Below are 24816 nucleotides of genomic sequence, written 5' to 3'. Positions count from 1 at the left end.
TCGTCAGAGAGGTTTTGTAAACTAATGCTTCACGTATTTAACCTTTCTCAAAATGAGAGAGCAAAGGAAAATCCCATAAAACCAGAGCTGTGCGTCGGGCACTCTGCAAGGCGACGTTTCTCTCCCAGTGCTCGCTGCAACGCCGGGGCCGTTGGGCAGCCCCTGTGCTGCCGTGGGGTCCCTGCTCCTGCCATCAGAACCATCGTCTGCTTATCTATCAACCAGCATATTTTAGCCCATTTGATGCTTTTTGGCAGCGTATACCGAAACTGCTTTTCATACCGTGTTAGAAATACGGTCCGTCACAGCATGTTCTCCTCTGCTACCAAATCCTTGCTGAGAATCTGAAATATTTTGAAGTCACATTCAATTACCGTGACTTCTTCTGGAGCACAGGGCTTCACTTAGCAGTGTTTTCACCACCTTCACCGTTTCCCTTTGTCGTGCAGAAATGCTTCTTACAGTCCAGTCTCGATGCAAGCGATAGGGAACTCTCATACAGCCGGTGGGTATCCCCGGTTGGGGACGGGGTATGTGGTAAGAGTGCGTAAGGCCGTACGGGGTGCTTAGGCTGCAGCTTTTTTGGAGGGGACTATGTTGCACACACATCCCTCTTCTTCACACTTTTTTCTTTGAACTCAACAAGAATTCTTGGACTGGGAGGCATGATTAATGCACAGATACTGAAAAGCGTAGTCGGCTTTTTAAAATTTTAGTTACTTGGAAATATGGGCTGGCTGCCATGGAAAAGGGTGCTGTAGGAGTTTATCTGAATGCAAAATACTGGAAAGTCAAATTTTACAGTCATTTAATTTGTCCAGTGTTTTCAAATAAGGATACTAAATGGATATATTTAAAACAGTGTTACCTCGAGAAAAATATTTATTTGACAGGGTCACTGCAAGTTCACTGTGACAATACTGAAACAGCACAATACTGTTTAAAGTGAAGATGGAGAGAAACGCCTGCTCAGTTTAAAGCCCTGGTAAAGCTGCCCCAAATCCAAGTGTGGCGGTGGCAGCAAGCAGTCCTGCATGCCTGTGGGGCATGCTCCATCAAAGGTGGCTTTCTCTGAAGAGACAGCTTCAGTAGCTGCATTTTGCATATGTGTTTTAGAATCTTGTCTGCTTGCTTTTTTTTTTTTTAAATAGTTGCAAAAAAATAAGAAGGAGTGTAGCAGCGTGCCCCCGTAACAGAACGGCTGGGGCTCATTTTCTGGCATCACCCCAGTACATCAGCAGCGTGAGTGGGAGATGTGGTGTGGGAGTCATCAAAGAGAGGGCAGATGTTGATATACTGGCTATATAATTACTTCTGAGCCTTAATCAGTAAAAGATTAATTAAAGTCATCTAATCCTTATAAAACCTGTAGAAGCAGAGCTCTCCGATGGACTGGAGGGTTTCATTTGGGACACTGGTGATGGAGCAAGGGTGAGAGTTATCCCAGGTGGGTCACATCTCGTGGCCCGGGTTCACGTGTCACCTCTTCACTGTGGTCTGGTCTAGTGAGTGCACATCTGGCCAGAAGACACAAAGAAGGGTCCCCATCCCGTTGGGTGCTGATTGCCTGTTAGTGAGCCGTCACCACGAAGCGGGACACCACTCTGTGCTTCGTGCGTGGCGGGTGAGATTGTGGAGGGCTCTTGGGGGACGAGGGCTGTTGGCCATTGCCGAGGCCATTGCAAGGATTCAGAAATGTTTAACAAAACCCTGCTTCTCCAAAGAGTCAGAAGCGGCTCCAGCCAAACTAGCCCAGTGCCAGGAAACAGCTCGGATGGTGGAGTCTCCTGCCGGCATCGCCGCTCTGCCAACAGCTAATCCCCTGCAAGAGCACGGGAACAAAACTGTGCCGCTCGCACAGCTACTCCTCAAGCACAGTCTAATTAATATTAACCCCGTATCGCTGCAAAATTCACGCTATATTTTTCATAGCTTACGCGCTAAGCATACCGCTTTGCCAAGGATCATACACCAAAACACGGAGCGCAGAAGTATGACACTTGGCCCGTGCCGCCAGGTTTGCTCGGAGGTAAACAAAACCCTGGCACCTCTGCAGATGACAGCCTGCTTTGTTTTCTGCTCCTTCGAAAGCGCTGGTTCTCCTTGGGAGTAGGCTGGCGAGCCTGCAGAGGTGTGGGGACCCACGCCGTAGCTCAGGGTATGAGCGTAGAGCCAAGCTTCAGAGCCCCAGCCTTAATTTCAGTGCCAAGCCCGATGTTTTTGTGCCCAGGAGCTGGATGCGTTGCTTGCTTAGTAAAGCAGGTTAATGCTTCGCTGGACTCCGACGTGCCAACGGCTCGGTCAGTTCAAAACAAACAAAATTCCAGTTTGGACTGAGCTGGCCCAAAATGAAATGCCTAGTTTTGTTTTTCCTCCTGGAGTTTTGGGCACATTTTCCCCACGTGAAGTTTTCTATTTGGCTGGAGTTGCATGTTGGTGATGTGAAAGAGCTCCAGAGGAAGAGTGGATAAACATTTTGATGTCAAGGTGTCTAGTGAGAGAAAGTTTGCATTTAGGCTGCCTTCAAATTAGGGGGTTTGGTGGACGCTTCATCTCTGTCCAGGATTTTTTCACATTTCCATCTTGTAATCTGTGGACCAATACAGCCAGGTTTGTAGGAACTTTTGGAAATGAATCCATTCCAAAAATGAAAGTCAGAGGACAGCTGAAGGCAGGTCTCTGCTGCTTCGGGCAGTGAATTTGGCTCACGTTTCCAATGCTGAGGCTCACTCAGTTCTCAGAGGAAGGATTTGAAAAGGAGGAGTAAAAAACCACAACAGAGGAACTGCTGTGGGTGATTCAGAGGGGGACGCTGCTGTTCCATCACTTCTGTTGCTCCCCTGTCACGGTGGCATGCTGCATCCTCACCAGTGGGCACAGCTCCTCCATTTGTTCTTCTCCCCATCAGTAAAGATGCTACAACATTTTTTCAAGAGCAGGAAGGCATGAAGTCATCCTTTGTGCTGCCTGTAGTGGCATTTTGATTCCTCAAAGGTCCCTGCTTTCCAGTGATTGGCGAAGGGAAGTGTTACGTGTGCATTCGTGGGGTCCTTTTGGATTAAAATGTGGTATCTGTACATACCTTTTGCTGTAGTTTTTTAAAAGATGCTTTTTAAGTATCACTGCCTTTAGTTATAAAAAGCAGATGTTGAAATGAAGGCTATTGGAATTTGAAATGGTGACCAGAGAAATTTAGCCATTGTCTCCTTCTTTCACAACTGGTGAACCCTTGGAGCCATTTTAAGCAGACCTAGGGTGAAGGCATTGGAGGTGATGATCTTTGAAAACAAGCAGAAGAAAACAACCACAGAAATGTTTGCACTGAAGAAAAACCTACAACATGAGGCATCCAGTGGGCAAAGGTTGCTTTAAAACGTCCCGGTTCTGGGCAAGCTTTGGTCAGCATTTGTGTGGTCCAGAAGACACGTGGGAAAACAAGTTTCATAAGTTCCTGTGCTTAAAGAAGTGGTTGGTGTTATCATGGCTCTCGTTGTTTGTCTGTTGGTGTTCCTTGGGTATGTGTTGCTCTAGTGGGTGTTACTCTTAGGTGATGTGTAGATGGACAGCCTGCTCCTAGGAGTAGTTCGTGTGCATGAAACGTGTCTCAGACCCCGCAGCCTGTTTGTTCCTGTGCATTTCTAGCAACGGGGAGAAAATTCCCACTAGCGTTGTTCTGTGAAATGCTTTTTATTTAAGTCTCCTAAGTTTTCTAACCACTTTGCCCCTTCGTTCTCAAGTCAGTAGCTTTTATTATGAAAGCCCTGGTGTATTGCTAACTATTGGGGAAATTCCCTGAGGCTGCTGAGCAGGAATCTGCCTTGATGACAGAGATCCTTCCAATTTTTAAGCAAAACAGCCTGTAAACTGTGCCATCAACTAACAAGTACGGGATCCCTGCTGTGTAGTGTGTGGGATCCTGTAGTATTTTTATTTCCAGGGTGATACCCTCATGGTAGCATGTGGAGCTACAGCTGGGCCGCCAAGGAGCATCCTGCTTTGGGAAGATGAACAGAGAATATGTTCCTCAGGATTGCCATGCCTAATTAGCCTCAAGTTCTGGTATTAGGAGATGTTAATGAGCTGGAGCATATAAACTAACCGCAGGAAAAAAACCCTTTTAATGGCTACGCCAGCGGTAGGAAGAGTTGCGCTGCTGCGGGGGGAGCTGACTCACAGCTCGAGACCGGTGGCACGGGGCAGGGGGTCGCGGTGGCCACCTTGGCCACAGGGACCTTGCGGCACACGTGGGCACGGCCCATCTCCTCTGAGTGGTACATCAGAGACAAGTCTCTCTAAGGTTGGTGATTGGGAGGAGGTGTGGTCATTTTCTGTAAAATGGTCTAATTAGCACAAGGAAGGTCTCTTTTTTGGATTTTTTTTTTATTTTGGGCTTGCAGCACTGGTGATGACCAGTATACCCAGTATTGCAAGCTAACAGCGTACAGCTTCGGTTATGCACTGCCTGCTCACATTTGATGTTGTACTCTATTTATCATCTTTTTTTTCCCCCCTTTTTTCCATGGTGAAGATAAAGGTTTAAAAAAAGAAGTAGGAGATTTAATTCATTTGCAATTCTGTATCAAAATTCAGAGAGGTCAGAGAAGCTCATTCTTTCTACTTCATTTTGGCTCATTTGGCATCTTTCTTTAGCGGCAGGTGAGGAAGTTGCACTTCCATTCTCTCTCCTTTCCATGCACCTCCATCGTGCACTGTTTTACAATACCAGCTATTGTATTCATTATTTCAAAAAGTGCCGTGTTTATGGGCAAGCTAAGCAGGCACAATGTAAGATTTTTATTCTTCATACTGGAAAAAATATCTTGTCTTTTTTTCCCCCCCCCTCATTGCTTTGAAACTGTATAAAACAGATATGGGGGAAAAAAAAAAAAAGCCAGCTTGCCAGGCTCTTAAGTGAATTGATTGCATTGAAGAGCAGAGTTGGAGAGGAGCCAGCACAGAACCCCTGATCAGGCAAGAAGAGAAGGGATAACGCAGCCACGGCAAGGATGTGAAGCTGGAGAAAACCTCTGAGAGGAAGAAATAATAGAGGTGGGGGCAAATGAGAAATGTTTGATAAAAGGATGTTGGTTAGCTACCAGCGCGGAGCGAGTCACGAAGAAAAAATGCGCGTGTCAGGCAGGGAATCGGCAGAGAGGGGTGTTACAAATGCCTCCACAGAGCGCCCCGGGAGACCCTGACGGGGATGCTGTCTGTGCTGCTAGCCACCACATCAATAAATTTAGGCTGAATTTAAAAGAAAGGTTATATTCCACTGAAGAGTGAAGTTTCTCAAACTTCATGGCCCAGAGGAGTCAGCCAGTGAGGTCCCTTCCAGCTGCAGAGTCCTGGGTCCCTCTGGGGCATTTGCCTCGGGGAGTGGCACCTTCATAATATTTTAGCCGTAAACTCGGTGTCTTTATGCTGGAGCTCTGGATTATCCTGTTGGACTTGGTGAAGCACATCTGTGTGTGCTGCAGCAGCTAGCCTGTAGTCCTGCAGCAAGTAGCCAGGGATAAACTGCCCCTGTCATCGTCTGCCAGTGAGGGTGGCAGCTCCCAACAGTCGGTGGCTTCAGCACATGGCCACTCCAGATAGGCTTTAGATCAAAGCTCCTGCCAAAGCCTGAGAGATGCATGCATTTTTCCAGGATGGAGAACGAGCATCTGGGTACTCGTTTCTGACAGCAACAAAATTGCGGCAAGAGTGCTCTGCTTGGCTGTCGTAAGGGCAACACAACGAGGTTCTCGTTGGAAGACACCTTCCAAGCCTGACTTTGCACTCTGGTCCCACTGGAGCTGGCATGGAGGAGGCCACGTGCAAATGCTATCCTGCTATAAATGCCTCTTCTGGAGTCTGAGGTGGTGGTGGGACTCATCTGTGTGCCCGCAGCTGCCCACGGGAGGGGAAGGCGGTGGGAAATGTGGGGCTCTTACGCTCCCACTGCGTGTTCTGCAGCAGCTGCCGTTTGAAGGAACAAGTCCCAGAGCTGGCAGCCAGCATGGAAGAAAGTAAATAAAGAAAAGTCATCCCCATTTCAAGTTGTGGTATTTTTACTTAGTTAAAATATTTATCTAAGAAATCTGATGGGGAAATGTAAAAATGTAAGTTTATGAATGTTCCAAAGAATAGGAAGAAAAGACAAAAGGCCTGGGAGAAAATACCACAGTATTTTCATTCTTTTAATGATATCTGGTGGTTTTTTTAAGTGCTTGGGGATGAAGGACTTATTGTATTGGTCTGATTACAAAGTAGTCATAGAGCCCAAGTGTAACCGTTACAGGCAGTGCTCATTTTCTGACATCCCATATTCTTGAGCTCTGGAAGCGTAATACCAGCTATTCCCCATCCTATTTATTGCATCCAGCTTTTTAAGTAATGGGCCAAATAATGATTGCAGATGCTATAATCAACATTTTTTGTTAATGATTTAGAGCTCTATTTGCAAAATAATTAGTTCTGCAGAGCTCCATGGTACAATACAAGAGGAATGCTCTCCTGACTTTTTATAGCCACAAGTTAATTGAAACTACAGAGCCCGGAGGGTGCAAGACAGTTGAAGGGCAAGCCCGGGAGCCTCAGCCCCAGGATTATTGTAGCCTGATGGGTGTGAAATGAGCTTAAATGTCAGCCGTGAACCTGCACTGTGACACATCTGGATGCCTGGAAGAACCTCCTTCGTTCCCAATGGCAGCAGTAGGTTGTAGCTGCTGCCTGTTGAAGTTGGGCTGTGCAATTCCTTGCAATTTTCTATAGGTTTCTTGCAGCTTTGCTGTAGGTTCCCAGAAGACCTGTTCCATGGACCCATGCAGTAACAACTGAGCTCTTGAGGACGGGGACCACAGGGAAACCATCCTGGTTTCTTACAGCAGCAAATGCAGAGATGGTGCCTGACAAACCCAAACGCCTGACCCATCCTTACTGAGAGGCAGATGAATCCTGAGAGCTCTTAAAAACCACTTGAAAGAATCAGCTCTGGCTACAAAAAAAAAAATGTGTGCTCAGTGTCCTCCCTGCGTGACCAGGGTGGTGGTTGGGTGCAAAGCAGACGGATTTTGTTGCTGCCGTGGCTCCTGGCCGCACTGGGTAGGACCGGCGAGGTCCCTTGCTCTGTTTTCCCTTTTATCTGTTTGGATTTTCAGCTCATGAGCAGAAAGGTCTTGATTCACGCTTGGCACAACATGGCTCTGATCTCAGTGGCAGATGCCAGATGCTGCCGGAATACAAAGAAATAATGAAAGTAACCCGAAATGTGTGAGTCAGCAGTAGGTGTGATGGGGGTGCCTCCTCTGCTTTGTCTGTCTTTCTCTGGCTTTTCTTACTCCATCCACTCTGCCTTCAGCTTTAGTCTCAGCTTCTCGTTTCTCCTCCTGTTTTCTTCCTCTGGCTTCATTCCCTTTTGTCTTTCTTTTCTGCCTTTTGCCATCTTCTTACTGTCTGCTCGTGTGGCGTGACCATGTAGTGGGGGAGTGGCATTCCCCATGATGCTTAGGAGAACTTGACTTTTCTGGTAACTAGAAGTCTGTTTCCATTCTGCTTCAATTCCCTGACACCCCTGGTACCATTAGTGCCTTCTCGGCAGCGGACACTTCATCTGTGGAAATTCGGAGTGTTCCTTCCTTCCTTCTCTAAACACAACACTGTGTGTCGGTGTCATTGCAGAAGTGCTAACTGCAGTCAGTACCTCTTTGAAAAATGCTGAATTGCTTTAGTTCTTCATTGTGAATCGCTAATTTTATTTCCTCCTAACACTACGTACAGTTTCTATAGTTCTGGAGGTCACTGGAGCTTTGTAAGTGCAGCCAAAAGTGTTTTAAATAGTCATTGTGCAGCATAGTGATGCCATCAATCTCCCATGCCATTATTATATCTAGAAAGTTGGATTTGATATCCATTTTCATATTTAAAGCAAAAATTACTGGCAAGCCGCCATATCCTGTAAGGCACAGAGAGTGGTAACTTGTTCATAAAGGTTTATATAAATGTAATGGTATTACCTATTGGTTTGGGATATTTTTCAACAAATCAAGAACTGCTGGCAGCCAAATGGTTTCTGAAGAAGGTCTTTTCTCCTTAACTGGTCTTATTTTATTCTTTCATTTCCAAGCCTGTCTGTAGTCTAGCTCTAATAACGATTAGATCTTTTTAATTGGAGTCTCGTAAGCTTCAATTACTAGCTTGCCCAGAAATACTTTGCTTTTTGGCTTATGTATATATGAAAAAAAAAAAGGAAGAAAAAACCCAGAAAATAATAGTGTAATGTAAGTCTGCGGCATATTGAATTAATTTCCTGTTCCACTTCTGCATCAGCTAACCAGACAAATAACCAATTTGTTAGGGGCTCTGCTACTTCCTTCAATCACTTGCTCACAATACACTTTTTACATTTTATTTCCTGGTTTTTTTCATTTCAATTCCTTGCATCCCCTGCAGGTCTCTCTGTTTCGGTGCCAACAGCAACATACCCACTGAGGGAGGGCAGGGTGTGATCCTTCGCCTCCCAGCAACCCCGTCCGCCCTCTGCTACATGCGTTTTCTGCAAGGTCCCCGACTCGAAGGACACCGAGCTCTTTGATCAGCAAGCATCCCTTTGCGTTCCCCTTGCCAATTCGCGGGGATGCAAACCGAGGATCCCGCTGGTGCCACCTCTTTATCGCTTGGCCTTGCCTTATCGGTGGCAGCAGGAATTATGGCCGTTTCAAGTGGGTTCCCAGTTTATTGAGCTGTTTCTGAGAGCACTGGAACAGGAATATCGCCACGGCTCGGCAGAGAGGAGGAGGGTGTCAGTGGTGTGTATTGGGCAGCAGGATTAAGCAATCGTAACAAACAGGGCTTTTATTATTTTCCTCTCCTGCTGCATCATGATGGATTCTTTTGGAGACTGGTACAGCACCGGCTAACTAAGTGCGATGTGGCTTTTTGCTCCGTTCAGTGTATTTTGTGGGTTTATATTTGTATTTAGGAAATTGATTCTGGACACTCTGCCAGGGATGTCTTTCCAGAGAAATTGAGGCAATGGGGAGAAAAAAACAAACACCACTTTGCATTTCTGGGTAAACTGCCTTAACTGCCAAATGGTTCCTTGCAGATGCACAATCCTATAGGAAAAGCTGTAAGAAAAATAAAGATGTGTAATTTGAGATTTCTTGAGTAGAAGTTAAAGAGGGCTTTCAGTGTACTCTGATGGATAGGGGAGGAAGTACATCAATTCAATTGCAGTATTGTGTAGAGCATAATAAATATTTTATTACCACAGACTATCATTTAGTTACTAAACAGTGCGGGGCAGACTCTGCTTTCGGATGGTGTCCGCACATTTGCAACTCTGTGAATATCACATGAGTTCGCTTCTGCGGTCGAGGACAGTATTTGGGTCAGATCCTGCAAAATCTGTGCATAAAATATTCAAGACCCACATCAGAAAACTCTTCAGGCTGGCACTGTAGCAGTGCGTGTTAGGACAGCAGTTGTTATGAATCTAATGGTATTTCTGGTTTGACCATAAAAATACTCTGGCCTAAGGCTGAAATTTGATAAATAAGGTGAATTAGACTATTTCAATGCTTATGATACAGGATTACACATATTTTGAAATACAGTGCAGCCTTGGCTATCCAAATGAGAGGGGCGGGTAGCGAACGCTGTTTTGTAAGGTGAGCTGAATAGGCGCAGTTGGTTAAAGAATCTTTGGTCTTTTAAAAGAATCTTCAAGAATCGTAGGTATTTCTGGGTTTCAGGAGTTTCTGCAGGTGTTTGCTGTGCAACGTACATACATTTCCGTTGGAAACAAAACTCAAGCAAATTCCGAACAAAAGGTCAGTGAGGACGGATGGTTGGCAACCAACACCAGAGTGGATGGTATGACATTCAGCTGAAGCAGTTCAATAGCTGATTTAGCGGGGGGGGGAAAGAACTTGTGTAACTTTTTATCATTTGAGTTTCTTTTTTGCGTTCAGTGTGATGCGAGGAAACCAGAAAGCCAGTGGGAAACTGGGGAGGGAACATGCATGAAAACCAGCAGCAGAAATCTCATCATTTTTTAGTAATCGTTTGTGAGCTTTCTGACCAGCCACCACAGTAACTTTTGATTTCTGTTTTTCCTGCTGTCATACAGTAATAGTTTTAAATTTGTCACGCTGGAGGGAGATGCCAATATCAAACTGAGAATTAAGTAAATGGTTTTGACTGGAATTGGAAAGAAAGCGTTCTCTGCTTTAAGCTAAGTTTTACCTTAACCTAATTACACAATAATGTAATCAGTGTTTAGCTAATCCTGATAGGTGAAAATTCGGAAGTTAGGCAAGAGACACGTCCTCACCCAGACACATGTAAGTGCTTTGCAGTTTGGCAAGGAGATGTGAAATTCCTTGCTTTGCAGGTTTACATTCGAGTGACTCTTCGTGTCCCTTCATGTGCTTTTCCCTCTGGGACTTTTTTGGAGCTGTGTTTAATACAGAATCACTAGGACACCCGTGAGTTATGGGATAATAATTCCGTGTCAGGTACTGTGAGAATGGAGCTTATTTTACGAGAATTCCCTTTGATGGAAGTAGGGCCCCTAATTCAAACTTGAGTGCATTTTAAGAGACATATACATGCACACAATAAAATCCAGGGAGAACAATTTGCATAGAAAAGCCAGGAAACAGCTGGGCTTACAGACAGCTGAGATTTTAGGGGTTGTTTTCTGGGGGAATAGGGGTAGAGTCAGCAAAAGAATTTTAAATCCAGGTCGCTTTTGAGAATTTTGCTTAATATTGTATATGTTGGGATAATTTTTAAAAACACAGCTGTGTGCTGGCTTCTGAGACCAGGTAATTTTACCTAACATTAATATTGAGGTTGTTGTTCTTTGTTATTATCGGCTAACAGTAATGGTAAGAGGCACTTACTTGTCTGGGTCATATATGTATGTATTTGCTCTTACTTTAAATTCTTTCCCATAGATACAATTCAGAACAATCAATGCCAACAAAATTATTTTGAAAGCAGATTAGATTAAAAATCTCATCCCTTACTGAGCTTCCCATTGGCATATGAGATGATCCTTAGAGAATTAAGATTTGTGTCAGCGACAGAAATGCTCACATGAGATTGCTCAGCCTCTTGCTGGCCATTTTTATTTTAAATATTTGACGGAGGTGCCTGGCCAGGCTAAATGCAGTCTGTGTAGTATACTTCTGGAGGTTGACGACTAGCACCAGAGAAGGAAAAAAGTATCTGAGAAGCATTTTTCTGTACAAGCGTGTTTGTAAGTGTTTTTATTCCAGATCATGTTGCTGGTGACTTAGGGCTTTCCTAGAAGGAGGGCAGGACTGTTTGTGTTGGGAAGGCATATCTAAGCATGGGCTGAACCATTTCCAAACCCCAGCTGGCTGGCGTCTGCATTGGGAGTATCTCGGGTTTGGTTTTGTTGGTGTTAATGTGGAAGTGTGATACTGTTCGGTTGTAATTTAAGCCCGATCCTTGCCCTCGTGGAGCCAGGACGACGCTTTCCACTAACGTGTTTTGAGGTGGGGGACAAGAGGATGGTGTGGGCAGCCCTGGATCAGAGTGATGGGACTTGTGCCCTGTGCTGCTCCCCAAAACTGCAGTGCAGTGGAGGCAGAACAACCTCATCCCCTCTTTCTTCCCCCATCTCCTGGACGCCTTGAAGCATCAACCTCATCATTTAGAGGCACAACTGTGGGTGTACGTGCACGTACACACACGCATGTTGATGAAACTGTAATAAAGCTAACGGGTTCAGCTCACAGCACTTAAAAATGAACCCTTTCTTCCCTGGATTTTGGTTGAACTCGCTGGTGTTCATCCCACGGGCTGCTGGACTCCCTGGCTGCCCCAAGCAGCCTCTCTGCAGTGATGGATAGTTCTGGTCATGCACGGCGGGTGTCTGAGGGACTTGGACCTCAAAACCTTTGAGGCCCGATCCTACCTTGTCTTTTCTACGTTGAATGAAAGCAGGTCGGTGCAGATTTGTGACTAATAAATGTAACGTCTCAGCCTCCACCTGCTCTGCCTGTGACCAATCCATTTTTTTATAGTCAAGGGTAAGTCCCAAGACTGGCAAATGGTTTGGCTGCTAGAACACCGTGGTTCCAGATGGTTTAGGATGATGATTTTGTAAAGGTATATTAGGGCCATTTGGTATCCTTGCCACTTCATGTATCTATTGTAGCAAATAATTTAATGGAAAATAAGCGAGGCTGTGACTTGGGAAATAAAGTTCGGGACCCTCCCATTGTTACTGCTTTTGTTGGTTTTATTTAAAACAGGAGTCACTGTTTTTATAGATTTATTGCCCCAGCCTAGCTTAAAAGGCAAGGGGGATGGGACAATCAACAGTGATTTATTTCTTTAATGCATTTTAAATAAGTAGACCCCCAAGAACGAAGCAATGGTGCATAATTACATTACACTGGTCACAAAACTTGGGCTGTTCCTGCTGCAGGCTGATTATTTAACACCTGGTGAGCGTAAATGAATGCACTGCTAGGGTTGGAAACTGTATCTTACTCTGGTTTTTACAAAATCTGTTCTTTGGTAGCAATTTCTCTCCTAATTTCTGAAAGCTAACAAACATTTTTGCCATGTCTGGTGAAGCAGATTATCATAAAGTTATCTTCCAGTTAAGGTGCTGTGTAGAGAGGTTTCGCCGAGCTTTGTATGAAGGTTGGCTCCTGTTGTCCAGCGTGAATGTGGGGAGCGGGAGGCTGGAGAAGGAGGGACCGAGGGGTTTCCTTGGTGCCGGCGTTCAGAGACCTGTCCCCCGTCACTCACAGCCTGCTCTGTTTGCAGGGGTTCAAGTCCTGGACCTCTGCACCAAGGGGTTCCGATAGCTCCGCTCCCACGTCCATACGCTGCCTCTCCTCTATCCTTGTCCTCCCTCTCCTACACCCTCCGTGGACTTCCTTTGGAGGAAAGGCTGCATGGAGAGGCATGGAGCTCCTTTCCAGATTGCAATCTCCTAAATTAAACCAAGCGAAATCGATTTGAATATTACATTTGCCTACAAGGACCTCCTGCTAATTTCTATGTTTTTTACAATTGCGTTTTCCTGTTTTTGTTTAGTTTTTTTCATCTTTATCACTTCCCTGCTGCTGACTAAAGGAGCTACACAACAGGGGAAAGTGTGACTAACTCACTGCCTGCACAAGGGAAAGAGTGAGACTGCTTCTACGCATGCTGGTGATAAATGCACAGAGTAAACAGAATGGAAAAGTGGAGAAAAACAGCTTTTTTTCCCTACAATCTCTTTTTTTTATAGCAATGTTAGTCATTTCTTCCAGCAAGTATAGGTTAAAACAACTTCCATCGTAAGATTTCTCGCAGAAGAAGTGGTATTGGCTTAAAATTTGTACTTCCTTCTGAAATTGTTTTTAATGTCTCTTGTTGTAAGAAAGACCAAAAAATGTTTTTCCTGGTTTTTTCAGTGTCTCCTTTGGTTTGACAGCAAGTCAAAGAGATGCAGTTTTTCTCTTTCTCCTATGTGTTCAGGTCCTGTGTCAGCTTGGCAGGTATTTCCTGTATCAGTTGGGAGGGAAAACATTTAATCAACAGGAAAAGGGCAGGGGGATTCACCGAGGCATAGGTCCCGAAACTGGTTTTAACTTGGGTTGAAATGGAGTAGATTCCAGACGACAGCATCCCTTTAATTAAGCAATATAATGCCGTTGATTTAAAGCCCGCTGAAATCAATGGGAAGATGCCATGGGCTGCAAAGGGCTCTGGAGCAGGTCCAGTCTCCTTTTGTGGTATAGAAATGATGCTTCAACAATTTAAGAGCCTGGGGAGGCTGAATGAGAAGCATGACGAGTGACCTGCTCACGTATTAGGTCAGCAGCAAGGAAGAAATACAGTTTTGAGCTCAGCCCTCACTGGCTCGGGTGCTAATGAATGGCCGTGTTTTCCCTTCATGAAGTGTTACAGCAGAGCTGCTTTCATATTTTTCCTCCGAGTATCCCAGCGTGGCTTTGGAAAGGAAAGGGAAATCTATTTTGCGTGTAAACACAGTGTTGCGATGTTTGTTTAATGCCTTTGTTTACTTTTAAAGTTAGTCCCATACTAATGAATTTATAAAACCTACATTATCCATAAAACTGTCACTGGTGCAAAATTTAGTAATAACTCAGGTAATGTATTTAAACCACTAGTGAGTTTGCTCTATCCTTGAGTTGATAAATTGTATAGCTTCATTTGGTAGGAATCAGCAATTTTATGTGGCAATTAATTTTAACGGCAATAGGGAGCCAAAGGACTAAATTTTTACCCTTGGTTTTCTGCACATGTAGGGAAATATCCCAATGTTTAACGTTCAGGTTGCAGACCTGAGAAGCAGCGTGTGCGTGGAGGGAATGTCGCTTTGCAAGCGATAGGGCCGCGCTGCTCCAGCTCGTAATCCAACCTGCCAGTTTAACCATTTGGGGGTTTTCTCATCTTTTAAAATATATGTCAGAAAGACAGCAGATGACAAAAAACATCTGTCCCCAGGATCTGTCTCGCTTTACCCCTTCTCTTGCTGGTTGCCTTTTTTATTGTGTAAGTTACCACCATAAGGGATGATGCCAAAATCATGAACTTGGAGCCAGAGACGAGGAGATAAGTGTTTCTGAAGTGATTCCGGTTGTTTGTTTTCCCTTTTCTGGTCTCTGATACCCAGCCTAGAATGGTCCCATTTGTACAGTTGGCTGCAAGGCTGTAATTGTGTAGGATCTGGTCTGGGAACCAAAAATGCCTTAATTCTAGTCTTAGCTCCTGGTACCAGATTTACATAGTGGTAGCAGGTCATTTATTTCATAATTTATGTCTGTAACACTGACTGCATCCTCAGCAGTGTACAAAAAGCAGCGTAGTTCCCCTAAAGCTAAAATTTGTCTTGTAGCAATAAAAAATACCAAGGGAGGTAATTTGAAGGGGATTTATTTATGATGCTGTTAAGTAACATCCACATTTTGGTTTTTGCTGGTTGTGAAACCGGCTGAAGAGAGCTGGGCCACAAGGTGGGTTTGGGCATTGCCGGGCAAAACCCCAGGGACATCGTTGAACCCGTGGGGTAAATGAGGGTTTTGTCTTGAGGCATCCTCCTTGCCATTGCTGCAGCAGCACGGAGATCTGTAAGAGAAGCCCAGGACCACAAAGGATGAGCTGGGATGGTGCACGTAGCTCCTGAGCCTTGTTTTCCAGGTGTTGGTCTCCCATCTATGACCTTGGAGCCACTGGTGGCTCCGTGAGCACCGCCGGCTCGTGTCTGTAGGTGGGTCTGCATTTCAAACATCATTTGTGTTACGACTGTGTCAGTTCCCAAAGTGGGGTGATGGCCCCGAAATGAGGTTCGGGGAAGTTATGAACGAGGTCATGAGCCTGACAGAAATTTCATTTTGTCCAATATTTGTTCTGCTGTTTGGGGTTGCGTGGAATTACTGGTCTGTAAAATGAGGTCGCAGCTGGGAAAGAAAGTTTGGGAGCTGCTGCTTTAGAGCTTGGGTTGAAATTAATTATTTGTATACCTTGGAGGGTTGCATTGGTTTTTAAACAAGACAGCTGGGTTAGAAAAACAGTCCGAATTCATTGTGAAACATGTTGTGTGATGGCCAGCTTTCGAACCTTGCACTCCCTTGGTGCGCTACCAACCAGAAATTTCAAATTGGCTGCTTAAAATTGGCCCTGTAGTCACCCAGATATTTCATCATGTTATTTCAGAAATCCCAGTGGCTCCAGATGCTCCAGGGCTGCGGAGGAGTTCATTGTAGCCGCAGTTGGAAAAGTTGGTCTAGTGTAGCTGTGTAGCTTGCATTATACCCACAGATATTTAGGCCGCAGAAATGCGGATGCGGAAAAGAAGGCTGGCCTGGCCAACACCAGCTTGAGAAAAAAAAGCCTAGCCAACGTAGAACTGGATGTGAAAAATGCAATACCAAAGGTGTCAGCTTTGTGGCTTCAAAGGAAAGTGTTCTCTTAATTTTACTAAGATTAAAATGCCTATAAAATAGTACCCTTTAAAAAGCAGAGTACTCCTCAAACACCAATTCAAAATGCCAACAATTCTCAATTTGCAAAAAGAAAAATCTATGGCAAAATTACTGTGTTTTCGTGCACAAAACCTGTGGGCTGTCTGGAAAACAAAAAACTGATAAAACAGCAGAGCCAGGTGCTTGCGTGTGCTTTTCAAGGAGAATTTCTCTATAAGGCCTCCTTTCCTGATAGCTCCCTCACCACCAGTTGCCTCTTCTTTCGACCGGTAACCTCTCTGATCTCCCTGCCACCCTCTTTGCTCTTCTGATTCGGTATTGCTCTGATCTCCCTACCATCCTTTTTGCTCTTCTCATTTGGTATTGCACAGAGGATTATTTTCGAGGTGAATGTTTATATGCAGGCCATGTTCATAAGAGTGAGTCATGTATTCTTCTGAGTCATGAAGTGCTGACTCTGGACATTTATTTGTTTTTCTACTTGTTGCTTCCTTCTTAAAAAGTTGAAAAAAAATATTTTAAAGTGTTCTGCTTAGGCTTGAAATTCTAATTAATTTCCAAATTGCTGTGCTTTGAGGATATTTGGTGGGCAGAGCAGGCGCAGCCCTCCCTTGCCATCCGTGCCCAAGGGATGCTGCACGGGCAGCTGCCGGTTGCTAGTGCTCCTCCAGTTGCAAACTCAGCACTTGGTGGAGAAATTTCTCTTCACCTCATTATTATGGTTTGACTTGTGACTTTATTGTTGCGTGTTCTGAGTTCCAAGGAGGGGGGAAAAAAAGCAGGAAAGGAAAGTGGGGTTTCGGTACACTTCCTGCATGTTGGGGAGCTGTGCTCTGTGTTAGCTGCTGATAAGGAGGTCTTTAAACCCACAGGTTTTTAAACTCAGCACATGGTTAAGCACCAGGGAAAATAGATGCCTTTTCTGTCTCTAAAGCAGCCGTTCCCTGGCAAAGTCTGTGCTGTTTTGGAGCAGTCCATGCCAATACTGTTTGGCTCTAGGGAAGAAATACCTCCCAGCTCGGGGCTGACATGGGTATTCAGAGCAGCTCCCGGACCACCAGACTCCTGCCCCCATGCAGAGGGGAGATATAAAGAAGTGCCGAGGACCCACAAGGAGCAGACGCTGCTCTCCAGCACGGCTGTCGGCTTCCACGTTCCTGCAGCCGTCGCTCCGGGGAGCCAAGCAGGGCAGGACAGTGCCGTGCTGATACATATCAGATGGCTGAAATGAAACGCAAGGCTGCATCGGAGAATTTGGATGGGCTCCTTCAGCTGTTTTTCTCCGTTTGCCTTGCTGGGAATGGTGGAGCAGCACAAGTTGTGGTTCATCTTGTTAGATGTAGTGGAGGTGTGGATTCCCAGACAGGTCCCAGACAGCTGCAGAGATATGGATTTACTTGTCCTATTAGGCTGTATATCTCTGTGTGCGTATGCAGTGCTGCTGGCCAAACTTTGATTAAAACCACTTCATCCCTTGCTCTCTTCAGTCTACAAAGCACATTTTGATTAGGAAAGACTTACGACCATCCCGTACTCTGTCAGATGCACCTTCCTGGTCCCCAGGAAGGAAAACATTCATAGCTCGGTCCCCACTCAGGGAATGAGCCGTGGGTTTACGTGATGCTGCGTGCAGAGCCAGGGTGGAGACTTGAAGGTACAACGCGCTCCCGAAGCCCTGCGATACGGCCTTGCAAGAAGCAAACCCCTTCAGCGGCCGCCGTAGCTGGCTGTGATGGTGATGGCTGGCTGCTCCAGAGACGGCTTATCTCATCACAGGCTCCATCCAGGCTGCAAGACACGATGGCATGTGTAGTGGTCGTCTCTGTACTTGGTTGGTTCTCTGTGTTTTGAAATGCTGAAGCTTCCTTATTGCTCCCTCCTCCTGTCCCTCTCTCTCCCCTTCATTCCCCAGTTTCACAGCCTACTCATAAGAGCCGTGCATTTTCAGGGAACCGAAGAAATCATCCATCTCCCAGGTTCCTTGGGTGGCACCATGAGAAGACCGTGGGTGCAGGTGTTTATGTTCAGAAGTCACAGAGCTCCTGCATGCTTGCAGTAGGTCCACGTTCATGACGATATTTTATAAACCCCAGCCTGTGAGACCATTCTTCCCTGCTAGCACTTAAGATGGTGTCTACGAGTGTTGGCAGACACGGCACCGACTCTGCTGCAGGCTGCCCCAAAGCGGTGATTGTATTTGCCTGCTTCCTAGCAACTTGGTGTGCTGGTTCAATTACAAAGGACTTGGAAAAACACGCTCCATCTGGTTTTCCAACCCCAGATGCGACCACCCCAAAGAGTGATCTAATTCTTCTGTATTTAGACTTGAAAACTTCTCACCAGTTGGTGGTGCGGGAAATCAAATAAGAGTCCTTAGGAGCAATAAGCTCCACATGCTGGCCTAATTGCACTGCTGCTCCTACTCTAGTGTATTTGCAATGCTGCTGTCAAAGGCGTATTGTTAGGCTAGGGGAAAACCCACAAATCTTAATTTGAGTAATAATTTAATGTGGTCCAATAATTAGCTATTCACGATAGGGGCCCCTTCGTGTCTGGTGTGGTGTGTTGCATGGTGTGAGGAGAAGGCAGGCAGGCAGGACTCGTGGGCGGCCTTGGTCTGTAGACCAAGGTTTGTGGAAAGGGATAATATCTCGACCTGCTCTTCAGCACGGTCGTTGTAGTCTACATTAGATCATCCGAGAGTGTTGTTCTTGTTTTAATGTGGGGGTTTTTTTCAAATTAAGACAAAAAAAGCTGCTGCATTCCACCTCAGCGGACTAAATCAGGAGGGCAGGGTGCACTGTGGGGAAGGAGAGGCAGAGCCCGAACTGGGGAGTTACTGAGCAATAGGAAGATGTCCCACAACCTCGACGGAAAGCTGGAGCGTAAAATTCCCTCCCTCCTCTCTTCTGCAGAAGGCGTTTCTTGGTCGTGGACTTTTTGTCGACATAGGGCTGGGGATCAGAGCCTTATCGTTTTAAGCTTGTCCTCAGACATCGGTGGCTTCTCCTGCCCAGCCAACGCCGCGCTTTCCTACGCCTGAAGACCCAGCTGGGGTGCCGGCGAGGGACAGTTTGAAACCACTTTCCTCGGCACTTAAAACTTCAGACTGAGTTCGAACGGGGGGGTTACCAGCCTTACATACTCCCTCTGGTTTATTCGAGCAAGCCCTGGTTCAGAGCGGTGGTTGTTTTCTGTCAGGGTTTCCTGTGGGAGCCCCCGCGCCGCTCAGAGGAAGCGTGACCAGGCCCGCCGCCATCGATGCAGTGGTGGGGAGCGGGGCCGGCCTGCTGCCCGAGGGCAGGCGAGCCACCGGGCTAGCCGTGGAGGGGAGCCTGGCTGTCCACAAAAAAAAAAATTTAAAAAAAATGAGAAAAAGGCACGACCCCTTGGGACCCACGTTTTGTCAGCAAATCAAGCAGGCGCTATTTTAAGCTGCTATGTACCTAACGCTTCCTGTTTTTCAGAAGAAACGTCTTGTTTTTTCGCTTTTATGTTGACGGATTTATTTTAACGGCTTGTTCCTGAGGCGGCACGAAGGATTTTCTCCCCACACACACACACACACATCCGAAGCCCGTGAGGAGGGAGGGAGCTGCCGGGGGGGGGAATGGCCACCCTGGCCACCCTCGTCCCTCTCCCGAGGATCGCTCGGGGGGTTCCTGGGTGCACCGAGGGGCCTTGAAGGTGGGCAGCCGGTGGGACGGCCGCCGCGGGGGCTTTCGTCGTTTCGTGAACACTGCTAAGTTAAGCCATGTGTGGTTCTCTTTCGAGGAGCAGTGGCCTGACCAATAAGGACAAAGTAAATAGCATTCATTTCCTGCTGACCTTTTAACACGAACAGATGTTTTCTCTTACAAGTACCATAGGCCACTTCAGTCCCTGACCTCATCAAGTGGGCTGCTGCCGTTTTCGTACTCGGCAGTCTATAAAACTGCTTTTTTAACCTCTTTTGCTGAGACCCGCCTGCAGAAGTGGGTCTCCCGCCTTGGTCAGCACCCATGTGCCTTTAATGTTTCTGACTTTCTTTTCTCTGGATGGACCAACCACTTCCTCCTCATTTTTGTCCTCTGCGGAGGATGGCAGATGTTTCCTCTGATGGGCTCTATCAGGCAGCCCGGGGGAAAGGAGTTTCCCTTTATAATATTTTCCCTAGCAGTCCTCGCACAGGTTGGGCTTGTAACCCCACGGCTGGAGCAGTAAGTCCATCGCCCTTATCGCTGTTTCTGGTGCCTAAGCAGAACGAAAGGGGTCTTGGAGTCACCTCCAAGCTCAAAAAGGAAAAGGTTGGCAGTGCCGGCGCTGAGGCTTTCATCAGCGTAGCTTCCCTTCAGCGCTTACTGTGCTGCTGGAGCCATCCTGGCACCTGCTGGTGCCTCCTCCTCTGCTGCCCCGTGGGTCTTGGTCCTGCCCAAGGGAGTCAAAGTGATCTCAGCTCCGTCCCAGGCTGCTCTGCTTGGAGATCACCTGGGTCTTGCCTTTTTGCCAGTCTTCCCTACCGCATCTCTAGATCTGCTGCTGCGGATGGTGCTGGGTGGGGATCTGTGCAGGAACTGAAGGAGTTTGGGAAGCAAATGTGGTGGGAATGAGCAGTAAATCTTCCTTATTCCTGCCACCTTTTAATTTGCTTTGGGCCAAGGGATATGCAAGTCTGAGCATGACTTACATGTCCAAGAATATCAGAGATGCCTGGTTCATCCAGGAGGCAGCTAAAGGAAGTTTCTCAGCTGGCTTTCCTGCCCAGAGCCTGCTTTCTTCTGCCAGTGCCACGTGGAGACCACAGGAACAAGCTCTGCAGTGAGGTAATGGAGAGAAATGTGGAGGCAGGCTGGTGTGCGTGCCATGAATTTGTCTGAGACCTTTGCCTGTTGGTGAAGAGCCTTTTTCCAAAGTTGGCATTGCAGTAGCGTCTCATCTGATGTCATCAAGCAGGGCGAGGTGTCTCCATGTCTGGGATGAAAAAAGCACAACTGTGGTGCTTGCGGGCCAGTTTATTTGCTGTGCTGCGTGGTACACAGCTTGTGTTCCTGGGTTAGTGACATTGAGGTCAGAGAGCAAATCCTTTGGTCTTCTTTTGGTTTCAGGTGGGGGACGTTGGAGATACAAATAAATACCAGTGTGATTTTCAGTTATTGAGTTATGCCATCTGGAAAGAGATGTATGTTAATTTGAAGTTCATGGAATTACCTTTGTAGACTTTTTTTTTTTAGTACTATGCTGAACGTAGGTTGATAGAGATTCCCAGGTTGTCACTTGTTGGGTTTTAGGCCTTTCCCTAAAAGAGATATTTTGTTTTGTATTTGTTCTTTTAGTACTCTCCATATGTATTTAGTGGAGGATGTTCAGAAGTTCTACTTCATGAGTTGTGATTTCTATCCAAGAGCAGTGGGTCTGTGCAGGACAAATAAGGGGAAAAAAAGCTCTTTCTATGGGTCAGGTTACCCTCTGTTTCCTGTTCAATTAAAGAGAGAAGTATGCAAAATCTTAAAAATTCCTGAGTATTACCCAGACATTACCATTTTTATAGTTTCAAGTTTAGCGAAAATGACTCACAGGCATTTTTAATAAAGGATTGCTCAAAATAGAGTGGAGTGTGATTCACATTAACAAATCAAGACACAAGAGAGGCAACAAAGAAGCCTTTAACCTGATACTTGCTCTTCCCCATGAGTATATTGCAAAGTGGATGGCTGAGATTTCCCCTCTGCCCGTGGTGCCTGGCAGTGGTGGGAGCGACGTGCAGGGAAGGAGCAGCGATGGCTGTTGCTGAGCGGTCGCACCTCTGCTTCTGGGGCAGTTGAGACACGGTGGGAGCAGTGCCCGGTCCGACCTGCCCCTGCTCTGGTGGTGCACGTCCTCTGTCAGCCCCCGTTCAGTCCGTCTTGCAAGTTACCTGCTAACATCTTCCCAGGCAGGTTGGTTGTAGAAAATTATTACATCCCAAACATCCCTGTCTCAGGGGTAGGAATCCTGCCCATCTTATGTGTTGTTTTTTATTGGTCAGTGTAATTAGGCAATGCCTAATTGTTGTAGGCAATGGTGAAGATCAAACGTTTGAGCCTGAAGTGGAGGAAAGCCTGCAGTTGGGCACCTTTTCCAAACACGCCTCGCTGTTGCTCACCGGCACTCGGACATGAGCATGTGTCAAGCACTGCGCTGGGCTATTCCGAATTTTAAGGTCAACATGGCAAGAGAGATGTCGCATCTACAGCAGTGTGCTGCTTGTAGGGACTCCGAGCGAGGAGCCAGCTTCTTTGGCTCTACCTGAAAGCAAGGAGTGTTCACAAAGCACGCTTGTAACACAACCCTTGTGAGAAGAATTGTTTAACAAATAGCCAGATAATCTAGTTTGCCTTTTCCGCTGTGTTTTAGTTTGCCCTGTGCTGGCAGTCAGCCTTTCCCAGGTTTAACCTTGCATAGAAGATTATATCTTGTGAGTCTGCAGAGACGGCTGCTGGTTGTGGAAAACATCACTGACTTACCAAGTGGATTACTGGGCAAAATCGATTTTACTTGGTACATTCATATGCTGAAAAGCCACATAATAGCGTCTGCTTTGCTTCCACACCAGCGAGGGGGAAGTGCCCCAACATGTGCTGGAGACCCTCCACGAGTCTGAGAGGCGACTGAGTGTTTTGGACCATATTTATCACCAGCATAATTCTGATAGCATCGTTTTGGCTGACTGAACAAGACCTACAGAAATGCCTTAGGTATACGTGCTGATGTATATTTTGCGGCTGTCTTTACTTAAGTGTTAAACATTCCCTGTGCGCAATGAGAGCGGAGACCTTCCCCATGGTCCTTGCGGCTTCTTTGGTTGATATATGGTGTTTTCCCTCCTTTTTGTCAAAGTGTCCTCTGTTCCAGAGATAATGCAATTGCTATGCAGTGCCGTGCAAATACTCTTCTGTATTTGTATCTCTTTTCTATTTAATTATACTGTATAAATGTCTTCAGTAAATTTGATAAGTTGGGTGAAGGATATTGATTTTCAAGTCTCTCTTGTGCAGGGCTCCTTGTAGTAGCGGCAGCCGTTCACCAGGCCTATTTCCCGAGGAGGTTTTGAAGGTTCAGCATTTAAGTAGCTACAGGATAACAAAGGAATTTCTTTCTCTATGCTCCCGGTTGAGCTGCTGATTGCAGGGTTTAAGGCCATAGAGAAAACATTAGTGTTGCGTGGTTTTTTTAAAGCCTTAGACTCATGTCATCTGCAAAAGCAGGTGGGAAGGGAAATCGAGACACAGGGTAGACCCATTGCCTTCATTCCCGCAAATAAAGCCTGTTACCAGCTTTGGAAAGAAATGAGAGGGGGATGCTCCCAGGGTTGGATGAGGTCCTGGGGCAGAAGCGGGGGGACCCTGGGCTTGCAGCTGGGCAGCCCCCCCACGTCACCCCTCCATCACCCTATGACTGATGGTGGGGCAGGAGGAGCGGGAGAGAGACCAGTGGGCATGTGGGGATGCAAAAGGGGTAGAGGGAATTTGCAGGGTTAAAGCGGAAGGACCAATGGTCTATTTTTAACTGCAGTTTTGAATGTGAAGTGTCACCGATGTTAAAAAAAGCTCCTGGTAAATGGTGGGGAAGATGCACGCGATAGTGGAAAGCCAGCTGCAGCTTTTTGAACTGTTCGCTGGTGTTTGTGAGGAGGCTGCGAACACTTGGTTAGTGTTAATGTTTTAATTTTCCTTTTCTCAGCCTGAGGTCTCCCTACACAAGGGACTTTCTTTAAACCGTGCTTAGCTCTCAGCCTCTTAAGATTATTTTTGTTCTTCAAGAGGAAAAGAAGGGAGAAATGTAGATATTTGTGCACTTTCCTACTGCGCTCGCTTTCTTCGCATTCTCTTGGAACATAAAATGTTTTCCTTTCCTTTTTTTATGCTGAAAATTGGACACTGATTTTTTCTGGCTAATTTCCATACAGGATTTTAGCCTTGATCTATAATGCAGGCCTGTGGCTGTTCTTGCTAAAAGTTTGGTCCCGCCAGGGCTTTCATTATAAATCCTTATTTTCAGCAGCAAATTGCTTTCTGCAAATGTCACCCCTCAGAGTGGGCTGGTTTGGGTGGGTAGGGGGGGCAGCGTCCCCGCAACACCGGGCCCTGCACCTCTCGGCCATCCACCTGCAGGTCCCCAGGATTTGGGAACCTGGGGATTCATCGTGTTTGCCTGGTTGCTGCATTAAGGCAGGAGGCTGGAGCCATTGTGGTCTATCATGTCAGTGATCCGTGGAATAATGCATCCCCAAGTAGTGGCCATTTCTGTCTATTGTGTCACCAATCTGCGCATTAAAGGGACCCGAGTAGGTGTTGCTACAATAAACCGTAACAGCTCTATAGGAGCCGTCACAGTTCATTGCATCAATAATCTGTGTATTAAGGCATCCCGAGCAGGCCTCGGCACACAATGGACCGTTATGGCTCCAGATGAGCCTGTATAAATTTAGGTCAATAACCTGAGTGTTGTTAAATCCCAAAATAGCCTTGCTACAGTGAGCTGGCAAGGCTTGTAAGAAAGATGTGTAGATTATGCAAACCTGTGTTGGTTGCAGAGGATACTCTGACTTGCTGCTAAAGGTTAGTGGCGGGAGAATTATTTCATCTTATTTATTACCGTTATCTAAACCTCTCTCTGCTCATTTGGCTCCCTCCTTCCCTCTCCTTTCACTCCTCTGGAAATTAAACCATGTGAGCGATGCTGCAAGAGCAGCAAAGGTGAGATGCGGAGGGAGAGAGAGGGATGGAGGGACGGGAGGAGCGAGGAGGAGGCAGCGTTTCGCAGTTGAGCCATCCCGGAGCTGCCCCGCATCCCGGCAGGCTCTTTCCCACGGGACTTCATGGAAACACTCACA

The 24816-nt window shown here is 46.3% G+C and overlaps 1 protein-coding gene across 2 annotated transcripts in view; it reads left to right on the top strand.

The window, feature by feature from the left end:
• Positions 1-24816, top strand: part of CTBP2 (C-terminal binding protein 2) — a 142645-nt gene that overhangs the window by 44466 nt on the left and 73363 nt on the right. Inside the window, exons 1-2 of one of the 2 annotated variants that reach the window (XM_052799421.1) lie at positions 20110-20164; positions 20668-20767. The exons of the other annotated variant lie outside the window; for it this stretch is intronic. The gene's annotated coding sequence lies outside the window, so the exon portion shown is untranslated. Of the gene's footprint in view, positions 1-20109; positions 20165-20667; positions 20768-24816 lie in introns of those variants that run through there. 2 annotated transcript variants of the gene reach the window in all.

This window comes from Harpia harpyja, chromosome 10 (assembly GCF_026419915.1).
Source record: "Harpia harpyja isolate bHarHar1 chromosome 10, bHarHar1 primary haplotype, whole genome shotgun sequence".
Lineage (NCBI taxonomy): Eukaryota > Metazoa > Chordata > Aves > Accipitriformes > Accipitridae > Harpia > Harpia harpyja.
This window is presented reverse-complemented; position numbering and strand designations above follow the sequence as displayed.